At 40.8% G+C, this 22,692-nt stretch overlaps 1 protein-coding gene across 3 annotated transcripts in view; it reads left to right on the top strand.

Annotated features, from left to right (window-relative positions):
* The first annotated feature begins 240 nt into the window (after nucleotides 1–240).
* The window catches only part of galnt1 (UDP-N-acetyl-alpha-D-galactosamine:polypeptide N-acetylgalactosaminyltransferase 1), a 56,913-nt gene continuing 34,461 nt past the window's right edge, over nucleotides 241–22,692 (top strand). For 2 of the 3 annotated variants that reach the window (XM_086311902.1, XM_086311906.1), the window contains exons 1-2: nucleotides 241–626; nucleotides 17,098–17,210. The gene's annotated coding sequence lies outside the window, so the exon portion shown is untranslated. The remainder of the gene's footprint in view (nucleotides 627–17,097; nucleotides 17,211–22,692) is intronic. The other variant, XM_086311903.1, reaches the window with a different exon arrangement.

Here is a 22,692-nt window from a genome sequence, read left to right as displayed (position 1 = left end):
CTCCAAAATGCATCATTCACACTAACAAGTAGGTTTCAATCAATGAAAATATGCGTAAATAAATAGTGGTGATCAATGAACTGAAATTTTCTCTTTTTTGGACTGTGTAAAAATAAAAACAGGGATCAGTTACAGTATTTCTTCCGGGTTGTGATAGTCGAAGGAGGGATGAGCAGTGATGCTGCCTGTGTTTGCTCCGCACATCAGCAGCCCTGCTCCTCTCTCTCTCTTTCCCTCTCTCTCTCTCTCGCACAGACCCAGGCAGAGGTTGTACGTCCGCTCCGGGAGAGAGAGCTCACACCGCATAGCGCTACAGCCGCCTGACACCGACAGTCCTACCGCACGCTCTTTTCAAATGGATGTCTCCTCCGTTCACGCCTTTTGACACCGGAAGGTGCTCCTGTAGCTGCGTGAGAAACACCTCATCCCTTGCTTGTTTTCTTAGGTAACTGCCTTCTCTCGACGACACAGAGAGAGCCATACTCACCCCCCTTTTCTTTCCATCGTTAGCCCGCTAAGCTAGCTAGCCCGCTAACTTAGCGGCGATACTTTGTATCGAGTCGGTATCAGTTTTCTGCCTGCGGACTCTTTGCGCCACGGCTGATTGAGGTGACCAGTCACTCTAGGTAAGGTGAAAATACTTGTTTTAACACCAATTGCAGTGATTGTTGTTTCCTCTCTTAGCCACATAGTCATTTTTGGAGGGTTGCTTCTGCCCAGTGACCCCCCTACGGTTATCTGGTAGCAGGCAAGCAGCCGCCGTTATGGCAAAGCGGGGCTTGTTGACAGAAGCAGCCGGGCAACAGGGATGCGATGCGACTCTCCGCTTAAGGCACAGATTGCCACTTTGCTTTCAGGTGAATTAACCGGTAGATGCTGTTCCACAACCGCACCGAAACACGCCAAGTGAAGGGAAAGCTGCTTCCCTGATAACGGTGCTCATAAATACTTTTTTTCTATCCATCCCGCGTTAGCGTTCAACCGTGACTGTTGATTTGTAGCGCGAATGGGCCACTGCCGGGGTCAGTGCTATCGCACACTTGCCGCATTTGACTGCAGCGACTTGTTTCCCCCTACTAACGGTCAATTCAAATGAGTGCTAGTTATCAAGTTTTCCTGACTGCTCTGTGATCTCACCCAGTGAGATCAAAAGAAAGCGTCTGTTTAAAGTAGAGCATAATGGTTACAGTGGAATGTGTATCTGCTCTTCCTTTTGCTCTTTTCCTCCTTTCTGAACATTTTAATGCTTCATTGTTGCATCACAACCCGAAAAAGATGATGTGTAAACCCGGAATTTAACCTCTGATTGGTCTGTTGTTGTGCGCCTAATAGAGGTCAGATGACTTTAGCTGGGAAAAGAGAAGAAAACTAGCCAGTGCAAATTTGAAGAGGTTAGTCACTTTGAATGTAACGCAGTCACTAAAAAGACTTTGTAAAGGGTTACTTAAAGCATGTGGGGCCTGATGTGTGCGTGTATGTATGAGTGAAAGAAGAGAGAATGTGCGGGCATTAACAATGCTGTAATTATCTCAGAGATAAGAAAATGGATCCACTATCAATCCTGCAAGACTCGGCAGCTCTGCACAGCAGAGCTGATGAAGCTGTAGGATTGACAGGGAACCAATTAAATTAATCTGTCATGTTCCTTAAAGGGAGAGAAAAGAGGAAGCATGTATTATTTATCCTCTCTCTCTCTCTCTCTCTCTCTCTCTCTCTCTCTCTCTCTCTGTGTGTGCGTGCGTGCACACACTCGTGTGGCATTGCCTGTAAGAGTGCAGATACGCCGTGTTGCTTAAGGGAAGCTGTGCGGTACCTTGTTCACTACCTGTAGCAGCGGTCCCATGGTGCAGGCGAGCTCAAGGCTTTGATCATTTTCAACAGGATTATCTGTGTGGTAGCGCTGACTACCAAATAGAAGTAGAAATAACCTGACCACATAGTGCTTGGCTTCCTTGAAATCTATATGGGAAGTTGAAGTTGTGGAATCATAACTGGGGTTTTGTGCCATGTTGAGGATCTTTGCCTCAGAGCTGAATATCTAAACTTAGGCTTGTGTTATAAGGCATGACTATCCAGCTCTGAAAGGAAATGAATCATGTTCCTCATTTCAAGGCTGTGGAGTCTGCATGATGTGTTTCCTGCCCTGTGTTGCATTGACTGTGTGTTCAGGCTGTAGCAGATTTGCATCCGTGTGTGTGTGCTTGTGTAACCATGTTTGTTATGGCTGACTTGAGAGTCTTTCAAACTGGGAACATTTTGGCCAATCTGTGGGACGTACAGCATTGGGAATATAACAAAAATAGTTTTTTAGTGAATGAGATTAATTGAGGAGGGGAAAAAGTGTGTGGGGAAAGTACGTCACTGTGGTTTTAAGTCATATAGTGAGTATGATATAGTCATTGCAAAAGCATGTTTTTACAAAACATCTAAATTATAAGGGACAGTTACAAACAAAGTGTCTTAACCTTTTCCCTATTTTTAATCACAGTGAGAAATTAGTAGCTCACGTTTTCATTGGCTTTGCTGCTGAGTAAATAATCTGGAAAGTGAAGGCGAAAATCACTGCCGTCCTGTTTGCGTGTTTGCTAGTGTTTGTCATCAAGCGTGGCTGTGGCGCATTTATTACTCCGAGCTGCTCTGGAACAATAGCTCTATTCTGATCTGTGTCTCCGGAGGGAAGCAGCAGCATTCGGGGACCCTGGCGATCTGTGTGCCAGTGAGGCTTGGTTTGGGATTGGGTTTCCACAGCCACCTGGAGCTCAGAGCACAGGAATGCCATTGTTCCTACTTCCAGACTAAGACCGGATCGCACACATGCACATAAAGAGATACATGCGAGAGGACTCATACCAGCCTGCCTGTTCCCCCCCAAAACCTGGGTCACCCTGCTTTGTTACATTGGCATTACTCACATGCACAGCCACCATGACCTGGCAGTGGCTGCTGAGCGTGTGAGTGCTTTAAATATCAGTGAGCAAAATTTATTGCACTTCCACTCTTTGTGCGTTGTTCATCTTGCTTACCACCTAACATAGGCCTGCAAAGTAGGTGAGAAGTATTTAATAAAGTGTAACTAGAACTGAAGAAATTGCCCAGTTAATCATTTTGTTATTGCTTCTCACAAGTTGGCAGTCTTTTTGCCCGTCATTGCAAAATTCTGATAGCAGCTTCTCTAGTGTGCACAACTGGCAGCCAAATCTGTGTCGTCTTTGTATTTATTTATTTTAATTAACTTCTAAGATTTGCTGTGCTGCTTAGACAAAGACGAGACATCACCTCAAGGATGCCATAATGAGCATTTTTCAGTGTTTTGTCATTTTCTGCTAAAACAATAAGTCATTTAAATATGCATAATGATGGTAACCGTTTATTTGCAAGAACAAGAAATAACTGGGACACTTTAATCATATGGATGCATATTGTCATAGACAAAAGCCACTGGCGGCGACAGATTTTGTGGTATCTGTTGTAGCTTGTCAAATGTCACTTTTGCTTTCTTTAATGGAATCTCGCTCTCACATGAAAAGGACTGCACAAACATCAGCTGTCAGTGCATGAGCTGATTACTGCCTGCTTACCAACCAGCTACTCCACTAAGATGGGTTTTGTTGTTAATAATGTTGTCTGATCACACTCACATCAGACAGAATTATCTCTACCCTCTGCAGCAGTTGGTTCTGGCATTGGCAGTGCAGCTGAAAGCTCATTTTCTTGTCACAGAGCAGAGTAGAGTTGCCATAAATTGGAATAACATCACCAACTTGGAGCTATTATGTATAATATATGTTTGTTTTTTGTGGTGAAACAAGTATGGGTTTTGTTTTTGTGCTGCCAAAAATCTAAAAAGTATTTTTGAAAAATAGACGATGGTGGTCGAATTAAAGCCAGTTTGAGCATGCTACAAGATTATTTAGCCTGTATTATATCTATCCCAATATCAGAGAGAATTAGCAAAAGCCGACACGTCAACTTGATTGAGGGGGTGGATCTAAACATCTGTTCTGCTCAAAAAAGGCAAGTGTGGCCCTGTAGCTAGTTTAGCTAGATCAGATAGCAGAGACCTAAATGGCTGATCTTCAGACAAGTAAGAGAAGCTGAAAACAGAGTGTAACGAGAAGGAGAGAGAGGGGATATTGGCAGCATTTAGCAGATTTTTTTCCCTGTTTCTCAGTCCTCTAGGGTTTAGGCAGACAAGTTTAGTTTTGTGCTCTTGTGTGTGTGAATGTGTGTGCTGGTGCTTGGCTATACGTGTGTGTCCTCTGGCTCTACAGTGGGTCACTTTAGGGATAGAGTTGCATAGAAGTGGGTCAGCCAGTGCCACCGGGGAGTCTTGCCAGCTCTCTGCTCCTATTCACCATTGAACCGACTGAAGGCCTACACAAAAAGTGTGCGTCCACATATGTAAGGATTGTTTCTGAGAATTACATGTTAGTGTGAAAATCACAGCCTTCACACTCAGCGACCTTTGCTGGATCAGCCATTTACCGAACATGTTCCTTCCTCGTTTGTTGCACTTTGACTCCTCATAAATATGCTTTGGTGGAAAAAAACTGTAACTGTGAAGGCAAAAAGAGCAGCACGCCTATATGTGGCGCAGTATGTTTAAACTGCATATAGGACCTCTACAGATGATTCAGAGCCTGTCACAGCCAGAGTGTCTCAGCTGGATGGACACAGTGTTTCTGCTGGCTTAATGATAAGGAAATAGGATTTAGCCCAGCATTCAGCAGAGGTTTATTTCAACTCCTAGCTGCAGTCTCTTGTTTTCTGCTCTGGCTCTCCTTTGACAAGGAATTAATGGTCTATTTCTGTTTTCATTTCAGTTGCGTATGTAAGTCTTCACAAGGTAGCACCAAAAAACCCAAATATTTGCATAGATGAAGACTTTGTTTGTCACGGTTTGTCGGGAGTCACCCGTGACTTTTATCAAATACAAATACAAAAGCTAGTGCTACAGTAAACTCAGTGATGCTTAAAGTGTTGCAAAGTGCTTTTTTTCCGTTTTGTGTTCCCCACAAGATGCTACAAATATCCATCCAACATAGCGGCTCTGTGTAGAAGCTTTTGAACCATGTATTTATGCACAATGTGACAGTGTGCTGTGTAAATGTGTTAATGGGTGTGGTAAACTCACAAAATATGATCTGCCAACTCTGCAGTTTTTCTCTCTGCATGGTTTGTTACAGTTCATTGAGTCTGGTCTATAGTTCACAACTCTTTTTTTTTTTTTTTGTTGCTGTTGCTGAGCAGTAGCGTTTAGTCAGTTAATTAATTAGTCAATAAAAATCAACTTAACTGACAATTACTTTTATTTATTCATAAGTGTATTTATTTTTCTGATGAGCATTCTAAACATTTACTGGTTTCATTTTCTCAAATATTCAAATAAGCTTCAAATATATTTGAAGCTTCTATTTGTTCAAATAATAATCTGTACAGTTTGAAATGTTTGAAAAAGTTTTTTATTATTGCTATTATTACAGAAATGTAACACAAAATGGCAAACTGGAAAAAGGCTGGTCAACATGTGGACCATTGTACAGCTAAAAAGCCAAAGATTTCCCTCATGACTTGGTGAAGAACAAAAAAAACCCTGAATGTTATAATTAATTTATCAGGTATCCAGAAATACACTAATGCAGTTTCATGTCCACTGCATGCACAACTGTTTGATTTTAAGTTTGCCATACACATCAACTTAAAAGATGTCTATGTCTATGTTGTGTTCGTCTTAAGTGGCGAAAAGAGGAAGCTGGAATACTGAGGCTGAAACAAGTCGGTTTTTGGGATGTGAGCGTTTATTGGTTTTAAGAAATTGTGGCAACTTAAACGCCTAATGACAAGTGCCGGTAGCCTGCTACTGTTTGCTGCACAGACAAAGTACCTAGCTTTAAAAGTCACCTTGAAAGTCTCAGTAGAATGAGCTAATACAGCATGCAGCAGCTCAGCATAGTCACATTGAGTAACAGTATATGCTGTTATCAGCTTTGCTCTGACAATTCCCCTCTTTGTAAAAGTGTCCTGTTCATGTGTGTCCGTATCTCGCTCAAAGCATCTGTTTCACTCTGAGATACTACTCGACAGAGGTAGTTTCCATGGTGACAGTCGTGCTCCTTGCCCCCCCCCCCCCCCCCTCCCCCTCCTTGCTCGCCATAGGAAGAAGTGGTGTACGTTCAATTACTGCTGACTCATGGAGAAACAGTAGTGTGGTCCATAATTAGACAGACACGTCTCTTCTCTGTCTGGCTTGGAACCAGTTTGTGTCCCTTTTAATATTTTACACTCTGTTTGTTTTGCGTGTGTTTTGGCTTCTGTATTCGTCTTTCAGAGTTGTTTGTTTTGTTAGACTTTTCTGCTAAGGGAATTTTCTAGACAGTTTTCCCTGCTTGTTTTGACTGATTATGCTGTTAAAGTTAGAAAAAGATTTCTGTAAATTTGGTTTAAAAAAGTGGGACACACTGATGTAACATGATCTTCTAAAGCTGTCAGGAACTTAAGGAAGCTAGCAACAGGGTTTTTTTTTTTCTTTTTCTGTTTATAGCATGAATCTGATAAGTATGCACGTTTTTCCTGTAGGAACTTTACAAATTATAAACACCAGTTCTTCTTTCACAGTACACAAGTTAGACAAACAGTGCTAGCTTTTAAGTCCTTTCATGCAAATTCTCTCAGCAGTTGGAAAGTAAATTTAATTTGCTGGAGTCCTAGTGAAAAGTCCAGAGCAAGGGAGAACCACTTGGAGAAATAGTTTTGCACATGTGCAAAGTCTAATTTGAGAGAAATACCAGTGCAAACCTGAAAGCTGTAACTCCCTTTAGGGCTATCTGGCCTCTTGTGAATAAGGGAGGACTTATTTAAGTAGCTCCTTCTTCTATCAGATTAGATACTTATTTGCGACAGTATTATGACAGCACGACACAACCCACCCAGTGCTTCTAGGGCTGGGTAGGTTTTGTCAGGAAGCATCTGCTTAGCCAAGCACACATACAGTCTATGTCAGGGGTGTCAAACTCAAATACACAGTGGGCCAAAATTCAAAACTGTAACAAAGTCGTGGGCTAACGTTAATATTTATTGGAGAAAAAAAAATCTTCCTCCAGATATAAGAATGAATCTTTTCTTATGGACTCAAACAAGTTTTGCTGAAAAACTGAATATGGAACAAGCAAAGCTTAATACTAAACAATATATATATTAGCTGTATAATACCAGTAGGCCAGCTCTAACAGTAATTTGGTATGGCTTCGCGGGCCAAATGTAATTAGGCTGCGGGCCAAATTTGGCCCGCGGGCCAGAGTTTGACACCTATGGTCTATGTTATACACCTCAAGTCCACCACTTGGTGAGCATGTGTAGGTGGTGCACTGTAATGTAAGTTCTCAGCATGATCAAAAAACAGCCAGGCACTTGGACATCTGCATGGATGCTTGTGTTAAGTGGACTATAAAAAAACTGTACTATAATCCCTGCTTAAGTCAAAGGTGTTAACCCTGGATCCACTGAACTCGTGCATTTTCTCACTGAAATGGTTGAAAGTTCTGTCATCCAAAAACTAGCTCAGAGAATCTCTAAACATTTTTATACTTGCTGAAATTAACCAGGGAGAAAATCTGTCTTACAGTAATGAAACCCACAGCTGATGAGCTCAAAATGAAAATTGACTGAGAAAATCATTCTGACTGCTTCCAAGAGCCCGGCAGATGAGTGCGTGCGCATGACTGCTACTCAAGATATCATATTTCATGTTTTACTTACATCCGAGAAAAGGCTTCAGTCTTATCGTCCACTTCTAATCAGGGTACTACATTAGAGTCAGTCCAGTGAATCTCAAGCACAAAATAGGCCTCACAGAATAAGCGTTTTAAATACTCTTGAGCAGTCTAAGAGTATTTTGTGTGTGCACGGTAGCCTAGCTAAATTGTGTGTATAATTGACCTCTGTGGGGATATTTGTTTTCAGCATTTAATCAAGCCTCACTGTCCTGGAGCAGCTGGCAGCTACAGTCCACTGTACAGAGTAACTCCATTTCTGTAGTCTGTGTAGTGCCTCATGGTCTGCAGTACTGGCTAAAGCAGGGCCTGTTTGTACTCGGATGACAGCTCTTAATGTGTCTTTGTTTGCAGCGCTTTGAACAGTTAAACGAAAGATCTTGTTGTGGAAAAAGTCACCCTCCTTAAATGATAGTGATTAAAAGCTTTTAGTCACTCTTATTACCTGACAACAGCAACCAATGAAACAAATATCAGTTATCTCACACTGGATGTGGGTAAAGAGGTTACAATTCAAACAAAAGTCAAACAAAATGTATAGAGATAACAGATGGATTGCCAGTGACTACAGTTGGAATACTGTAGTCACTGGCACTATTAGTTGACTGTAATTAATATTACTGTCAACTAATACTGCCAGTATTAGTATTAGTTGACTAATAACAGTATTAGTTCATACTTTAATTTCCTTCAGGAATGTAGATTACAAATGAATTGAAATTTGCTGCCAAATATGCTTGCTGTTTGAGTGTTATATAGTTAATTGCTGAGGAATCTTTTTAAAACCCTGGGGTTTTCTCTGTGTGCTTGTATATCTTGTGTAATAATGGGTGGGGGATATAATGTTTGCTTCGTGACATATGAATATGGTTATATGAGACCTCAGGCAAGCTGTTTGGTGGCAATAAAAAATACTCAAATGCTTTCGCTTTTTGAACATTTAGCCTCTAATTTTCATTGTGTTTGCCTGTAGGCTGATGTTTGTCTTGGCCAAATTATTCAAGGGCAGCACAGGTAGTAAAAATATAAATAAACAAAGGCAGTCTGATACTGCTCTTCATATTCTTCATTTAAATGTTTTCAACTCCACTGGGAGTAAATTGTGCTTGTTCTTGGCTTAGTTTCCGCATGTTTCTACAGAAGGACACTACACTCTCAAAGGTGTGACCGCAGTGCCATTCTCAAGGTTGTATAAATAATTAATTGATGCAAATATAACTGAAGGCAACATTTGTGTCCTATATGGAAATTTGTCTGTAAGTTATTGGTAAGAGAGAGAAGCAGAGGAGGGCAGAAAGGACTGACACTGCTGTGGAAGCTCTGTGCTCTGTCTTAGCCGTGTGACAGAGTGAGCTATCTGCCTGGGGCTCACCCTCACGAAGGCACAGCTCTCCCCTCTGCGCAAACATACACAAAACTGTCCATCTCTGCCTCTTATCTAGTGTGTGCATGTGTGTGGGTCTGTGTGGTTTTTTTGTGCTAGGTCTCTGAGTGAGCTTGTTGTAGACCAGGCACACTGATAGTCATATCAACAGTTAGTCTAGGCTGATGGACTGCAGAACTACTCGTCCATTGTCCATTGTGTGTGTGTGTGTGTGTGTGTGTGTCTGCTAAGCTATCAGAAATTGCATTTCTACAAGCCACGAATGTCAGATGCACTGTGTTCATGTATCTTGGGAATGTGTGTGTTGCATGTGATGCAGTATAATCTGCCACAGGCTTGGATGTGGGTCACTGTGGCTGCAGCTCCACGGGTCAGAGAGAGACAGCAGCAGGGATGCTGCCTCTGTACTTGCTGCGCATGGGCTAGCCTGAAATATATTTCACAACAGTAGAAAATAAAAGAAGAACCAAGCTGCACTTGAGATCTGATTTGAGTTTTCTTTTTAACATAGCCTCAAGCAAAAATACCATGGTATTTTTAGTTGTTCAAGCCGTTTTCTGTATATTTACATGATTAAAAGTGTTACTTATGGGCACCTAAATTTCTGTGTGGTAGATTTTACAAGAATAGAGTCTACAGAGGCATACTGAGATATAAATAGAGATGAAAATTTACATGACTTCTTAATAAGGTTAGATATGAAAGAGGATGACCAGATTAGTCATGCCTGCCGCTCATAGTGGATTTCACCTGAAGTAATTAAGCCAAAGTTATTGCTGAACATTTAGAACCCACAGTGAAACTTATTGGAGGTTATGTAGTGTGACGAGGGGTGTTAGGAGTGAGTGTGTGTGTGTGTGTTTGTGTGTGGGTGGAGGGGCTATTGACCTCATGACAGAGTTGGTTAAATGAAGTATTGATACTGCTAGCTTTGTTAGTGTGTGTGTGTGTGTGTGTGTGTGTGTATGCGAGTGTGTGTTTATGTGTGTGCGCATCTGCAGAGTTGTATGTGTGTATTCAGATATATTTACTCTGTGATGGATTGTGCATTTTGCAGATGCCAATAGGCAGTAGTGTGTCATAGATCAAACAACTTGAGTTGGCCCAGTGGTGTTAAATTTGTCTGAGGATTATGAGAACAAATCATGCAAACAGACAGGCAGGTTATGCGCCAATCCTAGAGAACGATTAATAGAGAATGTCTTGGGGGCGATTGTGGCTCAAGAGTTGGGAGTTCGCCTTGTAATCGGAAGGTTGCCGGTTCAAGCCCCGGCTTGGACAGTCTCGGTCATTGTGTCCTTGGGCAAGACACTTCACCCGTTGCCTACTGGTGGTGGTCAGAGGGCCCGGTGGCGCCAGTGTCCGGCAGCCTCGCCTCTGTCAGTGCGCCCCAGGGTGGCTGTGGCTACAATGTGTGTGTGAACGGGTGGATGACTGGATATGTAAAGCGCTTTGGGGTCCTTAGGGACTAGTAAAACCGCTATATAAATACAGGCCATTTACCATCTTCATTTTCTTGTTTAAAAGTTGCTTTAGTGAAATTTTCACTTTATTTTGTAAAAGGTTTGCTTTTTGCTGCAGCCTGAGGCCATAGATACTGCAACCCACATCTTTACAACACAACATTGTTATCATTTTAGTGACTTTTTCACATCCTTTCAACACCCCCCCCCCCCCCAAAAAAAAAGCAGGTAGTGATAGCGGATGTCTTGCTCTCCGGTTCTCTCCATCTTTTCTGTTCACCTAGTGACCGAAAGCAGAGAGCAGCAACACCTACACAGAGGCTGTGCACTGTCAGAGGAGGACATTAGAAGGGACAAAATGTCTTTGTTAACTTCCTTTCTGAGATGATTTCTTTCATGCATCTTAACCTCAGACTCTTTAGTTTATGTGTTTTCTAATTTTTGTCAGAAAGTGGTTATAAAAACATGAATGTTCGGATTTCAGTTATCGCTATTCTGGATCCGATTGTATTCATAACAGCCTTACTTCTATGGACCAAACATGCTTTTCCATGCCACCTGTGCTGTTTATATGTATGTATTGTAGAGAAGGGATCTTTTTTATGCCACCAGAACTGTTTAGTTTTCTGCTGTTTTTGTGCTGATTTGCACTTCCTTATGCTAAGAGTAAGTGAAGCCAACTGCTAAAAGAGAAGAACATTTGTGAGTGCAGTTCAGTTGTTCTCAATGCCAAAAACACAGCTGCAAAAATACAGTCAAATTGGAAGTCTGCTGCTAACATTTCCAAAAATATTTTCATCCAGTAGAGTTGTTAAAAACACGGCGTAAGGAATCAGTCAACAACATCACCAGTCCAACATCCCTGCTGTTGAATTATTTTCTACAGGGCTGCACTGTATTGTCAGGCAGAGCTTATTTTCAGAAAGAGAGAGAGAGCGAGAGAATGGATAAATGAGAGGCAACTCTCTTAATGTTAGTCATATGGTGGTTGGAAACCAAAATTATTTTGACCGTGTGCAGTCCACTTTTGATCTTGATGCCTAGGTTGCTTCGAAATGGTTGCTTTGAAGACAGGAACCAGGTCTGCAACCACTTGCAGTCAGTTGCTGTCTTCAAAGCAACTTGTGTGACAGTGTTAAACTAACGTGGCAACAAGACAGAGTCAGTTTGCTGTCAGTTTGATATTGAATGGAACTAAGTTGGCAGTTATCTGCAATCTCTTGTGATAATACAGCAGTTGTAACTGATAAATTGGCAAAAATTGCATTTCAATTGGAAATTTCGTACATTCTGCCCAAACCAAAATGAAATGAGCGCTTACCAGTCTTGATTTTATATAGGAACAGAACCACAACACAACAAGTTGGCAACTAGTTGAGTCGAGTCTGTTTCAAAGAAATGTTTCTCACAAACTGCACTTATCTAAACAGACTGCCTCACTCTTATTGTGATGTGTTAGCAGTATGTTTGCATTTTTGAAGTAGACACCAAATATTGGCAACCCATCACCAGTCTGTCCTTCAATGATTGTGATCAGTGAGTGGGGCTGCAATTGGTTTCAGGCAGGTTGTCTCTTACTAGGTTACCTGTATGCTTGCATTGCTTGCACTCCAACAGAAAAAAAAGGCAACCACTGAGTCACTAGTCATAAGGAGTTTGCCATCCTATTTTTACTCTAGTGTGACTGAATCATAAGATAGAAATGTGTTCTAAATTTCATAAAGTAATTATAAATACTTCTCATTTTTCTTTTCAAGTGTTTCCAAAGATATTTTTCCAGAAATTACAATGTAGTTGCAGTGAGTGTGGCTAAAAGCCAGCTCATGTGATAGGAAACTGCATTAAATCCACACTTTGACTAAACCACAAAAGCAGTGCATTGCACGTGGAATTGCTGGGAAGTCTGTCTTAGATTGGTGAATGTTGCCGGGAGCATTTGTGCACACAGCTGGGGGTGTGCATGCGCTTAAGCTTGATCCTGTTAGCACGGCGGCTGGCTAGAACAAGGGCAGGAGGGAGATAGAAACCAAGAACAAATCACAAACATGCAGATGTTACCAAGATACACAGAGATGGATGGGGAAGTTGATGATAAATCTGGCCTGTCTAATCACTCAGGACACAGAAGAGGGAAGGTAGTGTGTATCTATGCTGTGTTCTTTGTCACTACTGTTAACAGTCTTGTGGCCTGGTGCTTTGTTTCCTGCAATCTCTGCCGTCAGTAAACAGGAAGCAGATCTCTGTCTTTCTGTTACTCGCTCTGTCCTTTTCTGTCTGTCCTTTGGTTCCTCTTTCTTCCTCTTCCTACACTCGCCTTCCTCTGCAAGTGCAAGCTGTATGTGTGGAAGGAATAGGCATGTAGGTCCCAATGCACGTCATTAGTAAGGTAAGCAAAAGAGGCAAAATGGTGAGCTGTGTCATCCAGGATAAGTATGACATGTTCAGGGATGTTGGGCCAGCTGCTTCTTACCTATTTTCTCCTCACGCTATTCTTGGCATTCCTGTTTTTCCCTCCTGGGCTTCCCCGGGAAAGATGTCAGAAATGGTGAGCTACGGCTGCAATCACTTGTGATAATGTTGTTGTCATCTTTTGTTGCCTTTCCTCTAGTCCCTATTTAGCATTGATTTGGTTTTTGTGTGTGTATGGTGTGCTTCAGGCCCTGTAAAGCCTTCCTTTCCCACACCACTTGAACCACGAGGTGATTGACAGAGCAAGAGGTCAAAGGGAATGCTGAAAGGATTTGGACGGAAGTTGTAGTTTGTTCAGGATTGGCACAGCACTGTTTGTTGTTGCTAAGACCAAAGATGCCATCTTTAAGCTCCCATTGTTACAGCATATGCTACAAACAGAGTCGCATATCGCACGCACGCACGCACGCACGCACACACACACACACACACATTCTTCATGCTCTTACTAAGCTATCACATAGTCTAAAAGAAGAGGCCATTCTTCCTGTCTATGAGTGTCTCCCCTCTACTCTGTGACTTTCTGTGGCAGTCTGTGGAGAGAGGGGAACAGTTAGGTCTAATGCTTAGACATGGCTGGTTGATCACAGTGTGCTCACACTGAGCTTTGGGGGATTGTGAAAGACTGATTTGACTGTCTGTTAGTTTTAGCTGTACCCACACTACACTCTAAATTGTCCAGAACAAAGGTTGTTCCAGAGCTCCTCAACCTTGTTTGGCTGCAGCTGTCACACTTAAGCATGCCAGCTTTATCTTGCAAGGTGTCATGTTGGACCTTATGATATTCTCTTTCTGCAAAATGTCTTGCTTACAGAGAGAGAAGCTTTTATGCTTGCGTGCAGAAATCTCTTCATTAGTCCGCACATGAGCACCTCCTCACCTCTGCATTTGTTAGTCCGCCTGAGTCACTGGTATTTTGGATTTACGACAGGAATTACGTCGGGTCAAGCTGAATGGAAAGAGGCCTAAGTGGGAGAAGAGACTGTTACACTGAATTAATAACAGAGGGTGTTCTGTAGGGACTGAGATAGAGGCAAGAGTAGGGTGGGATGAAGACACAGCCTTTTGGCTCCTATCCTGCATTCTCTGGTTTGGTTCACACAGCTGGAACAAAGAAGAAGGGAGGTGTACAAAACAAAGGAATGGCAAAGACTGCAGAAAATTCGAAATGCACAAACCTTTTGCCTCCTGATACTGATTGTGGTGTCTGTAGTAGGAGATCTGCCTTCACAAAAGCTTACCTTTGGGAGAGGAATTTCTTTTGCCAAATTCACTCATTGACATCCTTCATATATTAGTACTAAAACACCAACTTTCAACTGTACTTTAAATTTTTATGTATTTTTTATGTACATGGTGCAATTTGTTCTTTCTTTCTTTTTCTTTTTTTTTTTTTTAGCAGGAACTCCAGCAACAGTTGAGGGAAGATGAACAATTTTAATATTTGACCAACACGTTTCGGCTTGTGGCCTTCATGAGGGTCATCATGACCCTCATGAAGGCCACAAGCCAAAACGCGTTGCTGGAGTTCCTGCTATGTTATTTCTTTCATGCTCTCCATGCACCTTGGAAGCAGGTGAAGTTGTGCCAGAAAAAAAAATTTTTGCTGCTTTTTTTTTTTTTTTTTTTTTTTTTTTTACAATGCATCAGCCATAATCAGATACATTTTTCCATATTTTTATGTAAGGCCTTACAGCGATAAAATTAGCTCACTGCAGTAAAACTGGCTCAGTCACATCTGGCTCATGTGCATAGCAGTGTCAGTGCTACAATATATGCAGGCCGTGTTTTGGAGTTATCTCATTTCCGAAGGTAAAAGCTGGTATGATTTTGGTGCAGCAGGAAAAAATAAATGGCTATATCCCCAAACATAAATAAAAAAGTTCCTTACTATAAGTACACATCACACCTCTTAGCATGCAACAAAGTGGACACTCACGGCATAGACTTCTCTTTCTGCTCTCTGGATTAAGTGTAAAGTGTAAAGTGTGCGTGTTAGTCCCCATAGGGAAATAGTTCCTCTTCATTTAACCCATTCACCCAGTGAAGCAGTGGGCAGCCACCAATGCAGCGCCCGGGGAGCAGTGTGTAGGGATGGTACCTTGCTCAGGGGTACCTCAGGGTAGCCGTTCAGTGGAGTCGAACCCCCGACCTTCCGATCATGGGGCCACCACTCTACCTACTGAGCTATCCCTGCCCGGATTAGGGTTCCTGTGTTGGCTTACATAATGTCAGATTTCACTGGCACAACTGTGTGTTTGCCAGTGTTTGGACGGGTCCTTGCATGCTCACTTTCTCTGCCTCATACTTCTGTCCATATGTAAGCCAAAACAATGTGCCACTATATTTTATGCCTTGTGAACAGTGTGTTTGTGTTTGTGTGTGCTTCATTTCTGAAATGGGGCATGCCTTGGTAGCAGGAGTATCTATTACGAAATCATTTTGTGGTTGTAAAGGTACAAAGTCAAGTTTACATTTGTAAAAAACAGTCATTCAAAACTTCATGAACACTGAGGCTAGTTTATTATCATGAGCGTAACAAAGGGCACTACTGCCAGACACTTTTCTCACAATATTCATTCTCTCATCATCACTGCTGTGCTTGCTGTCTGCCGTCTTGGGTTTTGTGGTTTTTGTCATCTTTTTTTCCACCCAGACATGTAGAGCTCATAAACTCGCAGAGAATGAGACAGGTAGAAAGCATTCTGACTTTAAAAAGAGCAAGAGGTTTGCACAGACAAAGACAGAGAGCGTTGCTATTTGCACTGCAGTGTTGTGTGGTCATGTGTGAGTGTGTGGTGGGTGTTCTGTAGTTTTATTTTGTCATTGTCAGGGGAATCTGATGAGTATTTTTAGAAGCTCTTGCTTGTCCTGCTTCCAATTTGCAGATGAATTACATTCCACTCAAACTTCATGGAGGCTCATTTAAATCATGTAAAGAGTGAGAAAAGAAGGGCAGACAGAGACGGCTTACGACGTATATGAGAGATAAAGTAAGAGAGAGATGAGGATTGATGACTCACCCAGAAGGAGACAGGCAGACACCTTTGGTGGCCACGACTCTTCTCATACTGAGGCATACCTGCACTGCAGCACAGCCTCCTCACACTCACTAATGCAGAAGTGTGTGGGCTGGCAGGAAGAGATTTATGGTATGGCTGCTTTTGTAATACAATTCCTCAATATACACATATATACACTGGCTGGCAATATGAGGCCCCAGTGGACCAGAATGATGACTTGGCTTTAAAGTAGGCCAAGGGCCGGATTGAAGGACACGCAGACCCGCATACACACAGGCCCACTCTGAGTCATATTCGCTCTCATCTCTGCTCTCTGTGGACTTTTCAAAAATAGCAGATTAATCCAGTGAAATGAGCAGTTCTGAGAATTCGTCAGATGCCTATCCCTGCTTCCCTCCACCCCATCATCCCCATCATCCCTCTGTTTCCCCGCTTGCTTTTTTTTATCCTGCTGCAAAGCTGGCGGCGTCTTTGGTCATGTTTGACCTTTAGATTTCCGCTGGAAAGAGGAACGATGATTGGTTTATGACATAATAAAAAGAGATGCGGACCTTGGATGCCAATTTTTAATTGACTGAGAACTTTCCAAAGTCCACTATACTGGCACGTTTGACTGAATCTTGGCTCATTTGCATAATTTGCTGAGTGGGAGCTTGCCCTGTGAGATTGTGTCGCTAACTTTGTAATCTTGCAGGAAAGAATAGCACCGTTGTTGTACATGCAAAGACAAGAAGTGTGTTTTTGGCTTCCTGTGGTTTTTTCATAGATCAGAAAATGTCTCCTTTCCCAGGCATTTGAAAAAATACTCTCCCTATGTACGATGCATGAATTTTGAAAACAATAAATAAATGAAGAGCTGTTTTAAAGCATTTCCTTATTCTAGTTTCAAGATTGCACAAGAGTTTCCTCTAGCCAGCATGTTTGGTGTCTTTTAACATCCTTAGCACAATAAATATTTATTCTAAATTTATTTCTCTTTTCTCTTCAAGGAGCATGTATGAGTGACGAGCAAAAGAGGAAGTGGGATCTCTGAAGCTCCGCCCCCTCTACTGGTGGAGCACCCTGCACATCTGACCAGAGACCCCTTAACTCACTTTGAAAGGTACGAATTAAGGAATGGCTACACAAAGTGATGCAACAAAGAACAGTTAACACAACCGTTTTTGTAGATAGGGTTGTTCATATTGAAACCTAAAGGGCTGAGATTTTTTTTTATTGTACTGTGTATTGAACTGGATATATTAAACAAATTTACCGGTTCATGCATATGCAACTTTTTCTTTTTTTTTCTTTTACTGACCTCAGCTCCTCTATGGTGACCCTTTCTTTGTTTTAATAAGCCAGTCTATCTTCTGGCTGAAAAATCCAATTTCTTTAACAAGAGAAGTTCAGTGGATAAAATTCAGTCTAAATATAACCTTTTAACATCGCACCCCATATGATCCTGATGTATACTACAAACTAGATTTATTCACCTACGGGCAAAATCAAAATGTGTGCTTAAACTATTTTTGAGAAATTACATGTTACATTGTCAAACATAAACCTCAGCACCCCATTAACAGCAAAGTGCCTCTTTTGATTTTGTGTGCTGACCCTTTTGATTGCAAATTAGGCACATTTGCATTCACTTTGACTCAATTCTGGTGCTCATGTTGCATTTCTGCTGCCTTTGTCAAAGAGGTTAGCAAAGTGAAAGGCTTTCCATTGGAGAGGTGGGTCTGCCTTGTTGTTGCCTGAGTGAAGCGGGAGCGGGGCATGCAATTCTTTGTAAGCTTCATGGTGGGGTCCCCATTTATTAGCCTCATTCAGCTGTGCAATCATGTAGAAAGCCCAAGTTACAGCAGCTATATTTAACGAAGAATATACATATCTACACAGATAGATACTTTATTGATCTCACAAGGGAAGCTACATTGTTACCATAGCAGGATAGAAAAAAAAGGTATAGTTTGAAATAAATAAACAAAATAGTTAAAGTGCCACAGGCTCATTGTGAGGGCAAAGTCTTTATATATACAACAGTGATTAAAAAAACCAAAAAAATAAAAATGAGGTCAAGTTAAAGAAGAGTAAAAAGAAAGAATGAGAAATGAAGATATAACAAGAATAATGGCTAGAGTATTATTACAACTGTAAAATGCATGTAGGAGAGCACTGCTTCATCCGATCTCATATCACTTATTTCTCTCATTTTTTACTATCAGTAACTCATTAATGCGTCATAGAAACAGCTTGTAACAGTTATGTAACTGTCTCGTATTGTCTTCATATTTCAGACTTTGCTATGATCTATTGTTTATGCTCTGTGTGTTGAACCCTTGAACAAATCTATGCCATTGTCACACATTATTATACTAGCACACTATTTGTATACACAAGTTTAAGTATTCTAATTAAAGTGTTGTTAAACAATTGTTGAAAAACAAAAATTAAGGGTCATAGGTACATAAGTAAGGATTGAAATCACCGATTAGTTTGTAAATTGCTCCTGTTATCAATTTTGTGCCTATAAATGTGTCAAAACTAAAAGAAAGTCCCCAAAATAGTGACGCGTGTCTTTGCAGCACGTTGCTCTCTTTATGACTATTTACTGTCTGGTGGCTATGTGTGAAAAAGGGTAACGTGCTAAATACAGAGATGAGTAAAATCTGAAAATCCAAAGGCAAAATGTGTCATATTGTGTCAGTGTGGGAAGTTAATGTTAGCAGAAGTTTCATTTGCAACACTAGATTAGTGTTATTGGCTTCTGTGGTTCCCTGTTCCCCCCTGTTGCTGACATCCAGCAATGCCCTTCTCTAAAATTTACAAAGCTTTATTATATCTGATTTGTTACCATATTTGAAAAATCCAAACTACCTTTGGCACATAACTCTGTTGGGATGTTTCTTTGATCTTATCAGCTGCTGTAACAGCAACTATAAATCAACTTTTATCAAGCTTTTTCTGTTCCAGGAAATTCAGTTAATGTGAAGATTGCATTAGAGTTTTCTTAAGGAATTTTAAACGACACTTAAAGCGCTGCTGTGTTTGGTTCTAAAATGAGAATGAGAAAGTCAGAACACTGATCATCAATAATGCTAAAAATCGTAACAATGGCATAACGATGAAAAGAGGGTTGCAAAAGAACCATCAATGCAACATAATGCAAGGAATGCAATGCAACAATACAAAGTATTTTTCCTGATTCCTTGTTGTTGTTGTTTACTCTTGTATGTCTGTGTGCTTTATAATACAGATTAGAAATTGTGTAACACAACAGATACTTTAATGCAGTGAGGAATCAGAGCCTAGTTAACCTTTGATTTTTTGTTATTGTGTGTTACCTGGGGGGCAGCTAAACATATGTCTGCACATTGGTTTTTACACTGTGTATGTATGAAAATTGACCAGTAGCTCCACAAAAGTCCAAAGAATATGACAAATATATCACATATTATGTGCTGGGGAAATAGATATGCTGACATTGTACAGTCTATTAAGAAGTCATGCTTAATAGACAGCAATGCAGTTCTCTTCCAAGTAGCTTCAGATATAAACTTTAAAGACATTTTCTTTCCTTTTTTTTGCCTAAGGTACTGTAAGACGTTTTACAGATGAAAGCAGCCACAAAATTGCGAGGTTGCACTGTAACATAGTCTTAGAAATATTAAAATTTTTCATATTTTTATATGAAAAAAAAAAATCAAAGCATATTGTTAAAGTGGTTAGTAGGCAGAGAAATCCAGCTGTGCTGTCAGAGACTCGTTAATCCCTCCTGCTTGGCATGAGTTATAGTAGGAATAGCAGCAGCTGTAATAGTAGAAAAGAGCCGCAAACATACAGGGGAGACCAGACACACAAACCCACTGGGCCTAATGGTTCAGACTTTAAGTATTACAGGGTGATTAGGGAGTTTCTGTGTGAGTACGTGTTAACACCAATTAACACACAGCCTGCGATGATGTTTTAATTGTGTAAACTGTTGTATTATTTGTGCCAGCCAGTGTGATCAAAGCCTCCACTGTGTGTACCTTTGCATTTTTGCGAGGCAAGTGCAAAAAAGTTAATAGTTGTTAAAAGATCATTTACAGCATACTAACATCAAATGGACCACCAGGATGATGCAGTCATTTATGTGTTCTTAGGTGTGTTGTGATCAATTTATTTTAATACGTGTACAAAAAAAGCTCCACTCTCTTTCCAACCATCAGGGGAACACCCCTCGTGACAGTAATGCATATTGATTTTGGCCAAAAAGGCCCCAGTGATTGGAGATTGAAGTATTTAATTCCACTTTGCTTGTGAGCCAAGTTTTGCATTGGTAATCAATTTTAGCTGGGACTTTTACGCTGCCATGGGCAGTTCTCTCTGTACTCCTCTTTGTATTTTAAACTGATTTTTAGAACGTTTAACAATGTTTTATGTAAGTAGTAGGGATGAATCCTCTGCGATAATATGGGGAATACATTTTTATGGGATATAAAAGGCATCTATGTTCCTTAGTGAACACAACAACTTGACAAGAACAGGCATGTCTGACATAGAGAGCTGGATGGCAAACTCTGATTTTGTAAAAAGGAAGCTATTTCAACAAACTCCAAAAAAAAAAAAATTCTTTGCAAAATATACAAGAAAACTGTTCCTGATAAACGTGGAAACTAACTTGTTATATCACTTGGGGCAAAAAGACACCACCATGTAAAACCAGGGTATGAACGTACAGGAGGAGGAGATACTATCAGGTGGTGATGTGCAGGTTGTGTTATACTTTCACTTAGAATTACAGGGAAAACTCCACCACCAGTATTTGACTTATGCTGTGTCACTACTATTACGCTCTAATGCTGCTTCTGCTTTCACCTTGTGGCGAAAGATTCACACTTTGAATAAGGTAGTTTGTCTTCAATGACAGTAGCTCATTGGAAAAGAAGGATGGAAAACGTTTTATCAGCATTTTATTTGTCCAATATTGTCAGAATGATCATTATTGTAAAATTACTTTAAATATTGTAATATGATTTTTGAGGCTGTATCACAAACCCCAATAGATAGTTTAGATAGATGCTGCAGGTCCCTCAACTAACAGAATCAGCTGTTTTTCACTGTTATCCACCTATGCGAAGATTCACAAACCAAATTTGGCTCTGATATTAATTGTTATATTTTAAGAAGAACTGTTCTGCGGTGCCTCTTCCTCGGTTCATAGGCCAGCTTTCTTGTGTCACTGGTTCTCTGTGGCTAGACTGTGTCCGCTTAGTCTGTATTTCATCAGGAACTGTTTATGTTTTGCATTTCAGACAGTTTATGCTACTCTACCAATTTATATTCATGCTTTAGGGACAATTACAAATTGCATTTGATTTACCTATTGTTCTAGATACACATTTTTTTTATCACTTTAATAATTTAGTTTACTTTGATTTGTTTTTGGAGGAGATACAAACCCAGCCTCAGGGGGTCACAAGCTAATGCACTCCTAGTGCTGGTCCCAAGCCCAGATAAATGGGAGGGTTGCTCCAGGAAATCTTTGCCAAGTCAAACATGCAGATCCATCCACTGTGACAAACCCATGGGAAATAAGGGAGCATCCAAAAATACTTTCTTTGGTTATTGGAAGGCCATGTTGGTCTGAGGTTGAACAGTGTTGAGGTTTATTTCAGTAATGGTACATTCTGACTAATACACTTCTGGGGGCTCCCCAAGGTTTAACGACTCACAGGTGTGGTCCCCTGAGAACTACATTTCTAAAGAGTGTTTTCTGCTTGCATTCCCAATGCCAGTAGGAATCCCAACATGATTAAATAGCCAGTTGGGAGTTGGCAGTTGGCATGGCTACAGCTAGGCTACAACCACAATAACAAGCCAGGGAGTACCATGATTGGAGGTGTGTCTTTGTTGTGTTTCATGGTTTAAAGTTAACAGTTGAGTTGGAAATGAGACATGCAACTGAAACCAATATAACTCAGCATTAAAAATGACTTATTTCTTTGTGTGCTAAGTTTACAGGTAGCTGTTAACTGTAGACAGAGGCTTCCTCCCTGTACTACTTACAAAAGCCAGTTAATAGATCATTTGTGCCTGCAGCTTATGTTGATCCGTGACCAAGGATTGTGTCCAAAAAATTATGCCAGATTTAATTTGCTTTGATTTTCATGTTGATGCCCCATGTAGTTTGGAGGAAGTGCTAAAGGTCTTTATGTCTTTAGAATTGTAAAAAAGGTTCCTTTGGTCCTTGTTCATTGTGACTTCAGGTGTTCTTTTTTCAGTGTTGCTAATCAGTGGGTATTACCTGGGATGTTTATTATGGACCTGCAGTTTTTTGCATGCAGAACTCTGATGGGTAGCTGACATCTAGTGATCTCTTAACAGCTGATGGTCCGTCCAAGACAGGTTTGACTTAACTTGGGAGATAGCTGAAGTTTCTGATTTTCTCCTAAATGCCAAAAATGCTTTTTGTTTCAGTGCATTCACTGCCAGATGATAGTTTACCAAAGCAGTGTTTTTAAACGCCAGGTACTGACTGCATTGGGTATTCCCTAATTTGAATTTCTATTTGTTTTCCTGGGATTTGGGCTTTTTTTCTAAGCTCATGATTTTAAATT

This window comes from Aulonocara sp. 'chitande type north' Nkhata Bay, linkage group LG11, assembly GCF_057382095.1.
Source record: "Aulonocara sp. 'chitande type north' Nkhata Bay isolate Kocher_YH1m ecotype deep benthic linkage group LG11, A_spYH_male_GT1.1, whole genome shotgun sequence".
Lineage (NCBI taxonomy): Eukaryota > Metazoa > Chordata > Actinopteri > Cichliformes > Cichlidae > Aulonocara > Aulonocara sp. 'chitande type north' Nkhata Bay.
This window is presented reverse-complemented; position numbering and strand designations above follow the sequence as displayed.